Raw genomic sequence first — 8,600 nt, 5'->3', positions numbered from 1 at the left:
TGGGCTGGGGGCGCAGGCCCAGTGCACCTCGGACGTGGGGAAACATCAGGGGTCTGTGTGCCACAGCCCAACCGTGCAGAGTCCCCTGAGGTTCCCGACAGGGACAGGGACCCACCGCCCTTCCTGCTGCCTGTCCATCTTCAGTCCCTGGCAGGTGGTACTCTCTCACCAGCACTTAGCCGCTCATTGTTGTTGCTGTTGTTGTTTCTGGCCACGCCCACAGCATGCAGACGTTCCCAGGTCGGGGACTGAACCCAAGCCACACCTGTAACCAGAGCCACAGCCGTGACAACGCCAGATCCTTAACCCTCTGAGCCATGAGGGAACTCCTTTACTGTTTTTTTAAATTGTCATCGAGTGTATATAACACAAAAGCCACCATCCTAACCTACCTTGAAGGGCACAGTTTAGGGGAACTTGACACTTGGGTACTGTTGTGCAACCACCACCACTTTCCACGTCCAGAACTTCCCTTCCCAAACTGAACCTCTGTCCCCATTAAGCAGTAACTTCCCGCCGCTCCTCCCCAGCCCCTGGCACCCACCATTCTCCCTTCTGTGTCTGTGACTTCGACTAGGAACCTCATATACGTGGGATCAGACAGTATTTGTCCCTCTGTGTCTGCTTATTCCATGGAGCACAGTGTCCTCGGGTTCAGCCATGCGGTGGCCGGTGTCAGGATTTCCTTCCTTTTCAGGGCTGCGTAACATTCCAGCATGGGCTGGGTCACACGTATCTCACCAGTACTTCTAGGTTCTGCCTGTCCAGCAGCCTGTGAATGTGTTCAGGTCTCTTCCATTCCTCCACACACACAAGTCCACAAAACAGTAAAAACAAAAGCCCAAGACAGGTGAGTCATTCGCGAGGGCTGTGGGAACAAAGCACCACAGACTGGGCAGCTTAAGCAACAGAAACGGGAAGTCTCCGGGTTCTGGAGGCCGGAAGTCTGAGGTCAAGGCGTGGGCAGGGTGGGTTCCTCCCGAAGGCTCTCTCAAGGCTCACAGACGGCCATCTCGTCTCCACCCGGGGTCTCCCTGCGTGTGTGCCCGTGTCCAAACCTCCCCTTTACAGGAGGACACCGGGAGAGACCCCCGCGTCTTTGCTTCCCTGCCGCGCCCTCACGACCACCCCCAAAGCCAATGGTAAAGACTGGGTCATTAAGTGCGTGAGGGCCACCCCAGCAACCTCACCGTGCCTCTGCCGCCTCGGTACACACCGTCTCTCCAAGTCGGGTCTCCTTCCGAGCTGCGGAGGTTGGACTTGCACGGTGAACGTGGAGGGTCGGGACTGGAAGTCCCCCCACCCCACCCCACGTCGGTCAGCTCTCTTCCTTCCCCGCAAGTTCACTTGTGTCGTTATGTTTATTTGTAACGTGTCTTTATTTATTTATTTATTTATTTATTTATTTAGTCTTTTCTAGGGCCACACCCGCGGCATATGGAGGTTCCCAGACTAGGGGTCCAATCAGAGCTGTAGCTAGCTGCTGGCCTTCACCACAGCTCACAGCAACGCCGGATCCTTAACCCATGGAGCAAGACCAGGGATCGAACCTGCAACCTCATGGTTCCTAGGCGGACTTGTTACCCCCTGCGCCAGGATGGGAACTCCTCCCCCATGTCTGTAAACATCTTTGTCTCTGAACAGGCAGATTCTAGCACGAATGCAAGTGCACGGCTTACATGGATGTCCATTTCCAGCCGTCTCTCTCCTGTGGTCTCTGCTTTACTTCGTGCAGGTCCTTTGCGTCCGGTCTGCTGCCCTGTTACGCAGACTCTGGGTCCCCAGATTTGTTCATCGAACCCCCACACCCCGTGTGGTTGCATCTGGAGACAGGCCTCTCCGGAAGTAACGAGGGTTAAGTGAGGTCATGAGGGGGCCCCCGGCCCTGGAGGATCGCCAGGATCGGCCCTCCCCAGGACCCAACGCAGCCAGCACCCCAACCTCGGACCCAGGACTGACGAGTGCCGGTTGTCTAGCCTGTCTGTGGCACAGCGACGGCCCCGAGAAGCTCACATGGGCTCCACCTGCTCATATAAGACCGGAGTCGTGTTCAAGGTCCCCACTGAGGCCCCCCTCATCTTTGCTTCCCTACCGCACCCTCTCGGTCACCCCCAATTCCGTGTGGCAACGATTGCGTCCTTAAATCACATGCCTTCTCTCTCAGAGAACATTCAACTTCCGCTTTCAGTGTCCACACTTTCCCAGGGTGACTCTCTTATCTTTGAACAATGGTTCCAGTCCAGGCCTGTACTGGTCACCCACTCAGCCATCACGGGGTCCGCTCCTTGCATAACTCTGCTGCCAAGGGCAACACCCCATCTCTCTCCCCTCACCCCAGCCTGGCACAGGGCAGGTGCCTGCAGGTATGCGTGGGGTGATGGCGGGTGGAATCCAGGAAGCACGAGGAAAGGGGCAGATCAGGTGTCCCAGAGCCAAGGGGAGAGGCAGCTGCACAGGGGACGGGCCTGGAGGGTGGCCTGAGCTCGCCTGGCCCGGGGGGGCCCACTCCAGGCAGTCCCTCAGGACCCGGGCTCCCCAGCCTCAGCTCTGGACACCTGTTAGCTGTGGGCTGTGCTGGAACCCACAGTGTTGGCAGCATCCTGGCCTCTCCCCGTGAAAAACATCCCCAGATGTTCCCAACATCCGTGGGGGCAAAGTCTCCAGGACTGAAGCCCAGGGCCCTGACCTCATTCACCTGTCCACCTGGACAACCAAGCCCACAGCCAGTGCCCTAACCCTAACCCCCTAACCCTAACCCTAGGCCTCACGACCTGGCCCCCCTCACACACTGGGGAAGCGAGGGGGAGCCTGCCTGACCAGGGACTCCTCAGACCCAGGGTTCCAGAAAGATCTGCCCTTCTCCTGATGACACATGTGATTCTTTGGTGACTCAGGACCCACCGCCTGAACACCACTTCCCACTGCCGTGGCTTCTGAAGCGCGCCCACTACTGGCAGGTTCGTTTTCCATCAGAGTGTCCTGTGCAACACCAGGTGGCTGCGTTCAAGGAGAAGAGGCTCCTGTGCAACAGTCCCTCTCCATTCATGCCCCTGCACCCCATCTAGAACCAGGCCACCCCCCTGCAGACACGCACCCACATGGGAAGAAAGGGACTTCATCCCGGGACAGGCCTGGGTTTCCCGCGCCCCCTGGTGGCCACTGCAGCACCTGCATCCTCCCCCAGCCCACTCCCTCCTAAGAGATCAAATGAGGGCTCGACGTGGGTTTATATATATCTATAGATATAGATATATATAAGATGATTTTTTTTCATTATAGCTAGTTTACAGTGTTCTGTCAATTTCCTACCATGCAGCATGATGACCCAGTTACACATACATGTATACATTCTTTTTTCTCACATTATCATGCTCCATTATAAGTGACTAGATATAGTTGCTAGTTCTACACAGCAGAGCTAGATATTTTTTAAAAAGCAAATCTCCATGGAAATTTGATGCTGGAAAAAAAAAATGCTGTATGTAATCTATTTCTTAAGCTGCATGTAACGGGAGGTTACGGACGACTGAGGCTGAGGGCCTTTTTTCCAGATTGCTGAAAACGAAAGTCTGAGAACAGGATGACACGTACGTGACCAAAACGTAAACCACCAGAAGATTGAGATAAGAGTGCAGTAGAAAGAGCCACGGGATCCACCCAGGCCCCATCCGCGGCCACCTTACACTCTGCTGGTTTTTAACCAGTGGCCGCCTCGCCTTGTAAACTCCCTCTGGTGGGTTTCTGGGGACTGCAGGATCGCCGGGCACCCCCTGCGTCCCAGGAGGAAAGTGGGTACTCTCCTAGGCTCCCAGTTGCGGGCTCGACCTGGAGGAACCAACGCAGTGGGCACTGTCAGGATTCGGGTACGATGGGAAGGGGCACCAGGCACCAGCCGGGGGTGCACACCTGGCTTCAGGGGTCCGGCTGGCAAATCCGTCTGCTGACCTGGGGGGAAACGGGCTTGCATTAATTCCAGCTGCCGCGGCCTGCAGGCGGATCCACGACCATCTGAAGCCAGCAAGGTAGGAACGTTCGCCCCTGGGGCCCAGGTAAAAATGCTAACAGATGCTGCAGCCTCTGCCAGAACGAATTTTAAATGAATCTCTCTGGTTGCAAGCACATTAAAGAAGAAAAACACACTTCTTTCTCATTCGTGGGGGCAAACAGCTGGAACTCATATCAGTAAGGGGAAAACATGGAGAAAAGGCTGGCGATTCGGGCACCGGAGGAAAACGCTGCTGCCTGCCTGTCCCTCCGGACTCCAGGTTGGCTTTCCTCTCACGTCGCCGCTGTGTCACTGCACAGCTCTGCCCTCTGCAGCCAAGGACAGACCGCGCTCGTCTGGAGGAGTGATGGAGCCCAGCTGAGCCCAGCACGAAAGGGTGGCTCCTCACCGTTTGAGGGCCGTGGGCGCCACGGAGAACAGGAAGAGCACTCTGGGGAAAGGTGCCGGGCCCCCAAAGCTGCCACAGGCCCCCAGGCCACGGAGGCCAGCCTGAGGCCTCTGCAAGCCACGTCGCCATAGGCAGCCCTGCTGTCCCTGTGTCCTCGCCACAGGCATAACTGGGTTCCAGAGAGCATGTCACTCCAGATATTGATCCCAAAGGGCCCGGAATGGGTTTCTGGCCAGAAGCATGACCGCAGGGGCAGCCCCAAGAGGCCCACTGCCCCAGCAGTTTGTGGCCAAATCAAGGCCAGGCCTGGGATGCAAAGGCCGCACCTGGGGTTACCCCCACCCCCAAACCCCCCTTCCAGCCCCTCCAGGGTCCCTACAGGCCGGGGCTCAAGCACAGGCAGGGCCTGCAGGGACCTCGGGCTCCATCTGCAGCCACTCTTTCTTGTCCCGGCTGGGGCCTGGGGTCGTGTGGCTGGCATCTGGTGGCACGTCCTCCCACACACACTAGACAGCCCCACAGAGAATGGCTCAGCCCTAAAGGGCCAAGTGGCCAGGGACCAACCCTCCGGGCCTGTGTCCTCGGGGCTCCCCAGCAGCTGCACCCATGGGCGCCTATACATCTACCTTTTAAAAATGCCAAAGGGTCCTAGGGTTTTATCTATTCCATTTTATCAAAATAGTAAGTTTCCACAGCAAATAGTTCAGCCCACTTATGATGTGACAAGCAGTCCCGCCGCTTCCCCGTCCTGGTACCTCGGCCCCAGGACCAGAAGGGCCATGACGGGCTCTCCTGCTGTCTCTCCTCCTCGCTTTCTCCACAGTTTCCTTCCAACATGTACATCAGAACTTTTAAAAAAAATTTTTTTGGCCACACCCACGTTATGCAAAAGTTCCCAGGCCAGGGATCAAACCCGTGCCATAGCAGTTTGTTAAGTGCCAGATCCTTAACCTGCTGCACCACCAGGGAGCTCCTACATCACACCTTTTTCCTTTTTTTTTTTTTTTCTTTTCTTTTTATGGTCAAACCTGCAGCATATGGAAGTTCCCAGGCCAGAGGTCGAATTGGAGCTGCAGCTGCAGGCCTACACCACAGCCACAGCAACGAGGATCTGAACCACATCTGCAACCTATGCCAGATCCTTAAGCCACTGAGTGAGGCCAGGGAATGAACCCGCATCCTCACAGAGACAACATCAGGTCTTAACCCACTGAGCCACAGCAGGAACTCCTCCATCACAGCTTCTCATTCAACTGGTATGGAGTATTTATAACACTGTAACTGTGTGACTACGCTTCCCAGATAAGCCCCACCGTGGTGCTACAACAATATCTGTTTCTGGCGCACCTTGAGCCCCTACTTCTGGCCTCTGGGCTGTGAAAATGAATTCCTGTTGTCTACACCCCTAAGGGAGCCTGGTTTCAGCAGCCACGACCATGCCTCCCGGAGCTGGGCTCTACCCTTGGCCCGTGAACTTGCTGCTCAGAGCTTTTTCGGGGGACCTGGGCCCGCTGGGCTTCCATGCAGCCTCAGGCCCAGGAGCCTGGCACGGGCACCCCTCCTCCCACCCAGGAAAGGGCCCTCTGCCCACGGGGCTGGGAAGAGCCCTCTGTGACGTGGGACCGTCGTGCAAGGGAAGCCTGGTGTCAAGGTGTGACCGAGGCAGGGACCGTGGGCAGCAGCAGCTCCCCTGAGTAACTGCCAGAACCTCAGTGGCGGCAACGGAGACCACTCCTGGGCCCAGAGGCCTTTCTTCCTCTTAGAACCTTCTAGAACACAGCTGCACCTGGCCTAGTGCAGAAGGCCTCACTCCCCAGCTCCCCGGCAGCCAAGCAGACGCACTGAGCCCCCTGGGCCAGCGAGCGACACTGAGGTCCTGGGCAGTATTTCTATCGGGAGGCTCCCCCGTCTCTGCCTTCTGCAGGGACACAGACGTCACGGCCAGACCAGACAGCCGGGTGCCAGCCCTGAGCCTAGAGGGAAGCCTTCCAAAAGGAGCTGCGCCACAAAGGCCCGGAGGACACAGCTTTTTCTCTTTAACCTGAACGACTGCGATGAGAGCGGCCAACACAGCACAAAGGCGAAGCCATCCATTGTTTTTTCATTAAAAGCGACTGAATTACAGATCGGAGCAGGTGCAATCTTATCATTTAATTTGTCTCTATTCCATTTTGCAGGCTGCAAAGGCTCTCCTGGGCCCTGGGAGGTATCAGTCATTTCAGTGCTTTTAACAATTTCAAGGCAATGAAAAAGCAGAAACTCTCCCCACCATCAATGCCACTAACTCACTGGCCAGGACACCACAGAGCAGCGCTTACAGTGTGCGTGATTTTGACCCCAATGCAGATTCTGTCTCAAAAGGACGCCACCAAAAAGATTTTCTTTGGAGCATATACAGTCCTGCCCAGAGATGCTAGACGTGCAGGTGTAAATCCCAGCGCTCGCCTTTGGAAGTGACCCCCGTGGGCGCCCCTGCTGTGCCCCTGTGTGGGGTCCCAGCCATGGCCCGGCACCGGGTTAGGATCGGTGGCCCCTGAGACCTCTCGCTGCCCCTCCTGTCCCGACCAAACCTCCTGGTAAAATGACCTCGGGGTGGGAACTGCGGAGCCCCAGGAAACGGGATGCCCATCCCGGGAGATGGCAGAGACCGACCGAGGGCAGGGACGTCCTGGGTTCAGGGGAGGGAAGGGGGGTGGGCTGCGGGAAGATGAGCAGGAGGAGGACCCGCAGGAATTCCCAAGCTCGGGTCACACTGTGTGGGAAGACAGCCCCACCTCTTATTAGATTTTAATCAAGAACGATCCCATTAAATATTTCAGATTGCCCTGTGAGGATGATATTTTTAAAGGACTATGTGATGAAGAGAAGAACACAGGAAGCATAAATTTTTAAAAATTCATTCCCTCCCTGTAACAATCCACAGCGCGCCGGCGGCTGCTCAGCTTCCAGGAGAACCAATCACAACCATCTTTCATGTGGCCAATTACACCTGTCCCTCTGGCCCAGGACCAGCCCCAACCCACCCATCCCAGCTGGGCTGACCCTGACCACCCAAAACAGAGATGACCCCAAAGTCTGACCCTGCACGCCCGCCAAACCGCCGGTTCTCTGGCTGAACCCCCCCCTCCACCCCAGATCCTGCCTGTTGCCGCAGGAAGGCCGGGCGCAGAGCGCACGTGCCCACACGTGCCCGCGCACACATGCACCTGCCCGCACACACTTCCCGGCACCCAGGCAGGTCCTGGGACAGTGTGGCCGGCAAAGCCCCGCCACAATTGCCCAAGGACGAAAACAGAATCCGGGTAAGGAACGAAGTCTAACCTTTTCTTTTCCTCTGGGCTTAGTCCATGTCCACGCACTCCTCCGGGGCTGCGTGCGGAGCGCTCACGCCCGGGGCTTCAGAGCCGAGCGCCTGGGGCAAAAGGGCTGCCGCGGCGCCTCCGCTCGCGGCCGGCGGGGCGCGGCCGGCGACACCGAGACTCAAGATGGCGGCGGGCGGGCCGTGTGCAGAGCCGGCGGCTCCCGCCACCTGCGGCGCGCGCGGCGCACGGGCCCCGCCCCCTCCCGGGCTGCCGAGGAGCCCCGCCCACAGCCGCGGGGACAGCCTGGGCTCCCCCCCGCCCCCCCCTTCCTCCAGCAAAGGGCAAAGCTTTCCTTCGCCTCCTGAGCTCAGTCCCTTCTTCGGGCTCAAGCGACACTTGTTTGGGGACCAACCAGGGAGGGTGGGTCCCAAGAGTAGGGCAGAAGGGTAAGGATCACCAAGGGTCATTTGCTCCTGGCTGGGTGCCCGAGTAGGAACCCAGGGCAGCTTCCTCTCCTGTGGGGGGGGGCAGGGCCTCCGATGCCCCTTTATCTCCACAGACACAGAGCCAGAAGCAAAGATGGGCCATGGGAATTCGGGGACACCTGGGGTAGGCACTCCATTGCCCGCCTTTCCTGCACCGCCGTCCTCCCCCTGCAAAGGCAGCAGTTGCTGCAGGCCCCCTTCCGGCTCCAGCGGGCCAACGCTGGGTCCCCACCGAGGAGCCGACCCCTAAGCGGTGCTGATTGGGGTGGGGGGGGTTACCAAGGCAGTTCTCCAGAGGGTTTAGATGAAGATGTACTTGTCTCCCAAGTAACAGAACTCAAGGCTGGTGGTGACCGGAGACTGGTGGTGATGGGACGCTGGTGGTTCTGCCCTCCAAGATGCCCAGTGCCTAAGAGCTG

At 57.8% G+C, this 8,600-nt stretch overlaps 1 long non-coding RNA gene across 1 annotated transcript; it reads right to left on the bottom strand.

Moving 5' to 3' along the window:
* Nucleotides 1–1,377: 1,377 nt before the first annotated feature.
* LOC146394862 (uncharacterized) lies at nucleotides 1,378–7,881 on the bottom strand. Its single transcript, XR_014833473.1, has 2 exons — nucleotides 7,716–7,881; nucleotides 1,378–3,945 (listed from the first exon to the last, which is right to left on the bottom strand). It is a non-coding gene; the product is annotated as an uncharacterized LOC146394862 (long non-coding RNA).
* Nucleotides 7,882–8,600: the final 719 nt, after the last annotated feature.

Source organism: Sus scrofa, chromosome 18, assembly GCF_054392235.1.
Source record: "Sus scrofa isolate SSC_HxYL_T2T_F1_AM1 chromosome 18, Sscrofa_HxYL_maternal_Yorkshire_Landrace_v2.0, whole genome shotgun sequence".
In the NCBI taxonomy this organism is placed as follows: domain Eukaryota; kingdom Metazoa; phylum Chordata; class Mammalia; order Artiodactyla; family Suidae; genus Sus; species Sus scrofa.
This window is presented reverse-complemented; position numbering and strand designations above follow the sequence as displayed.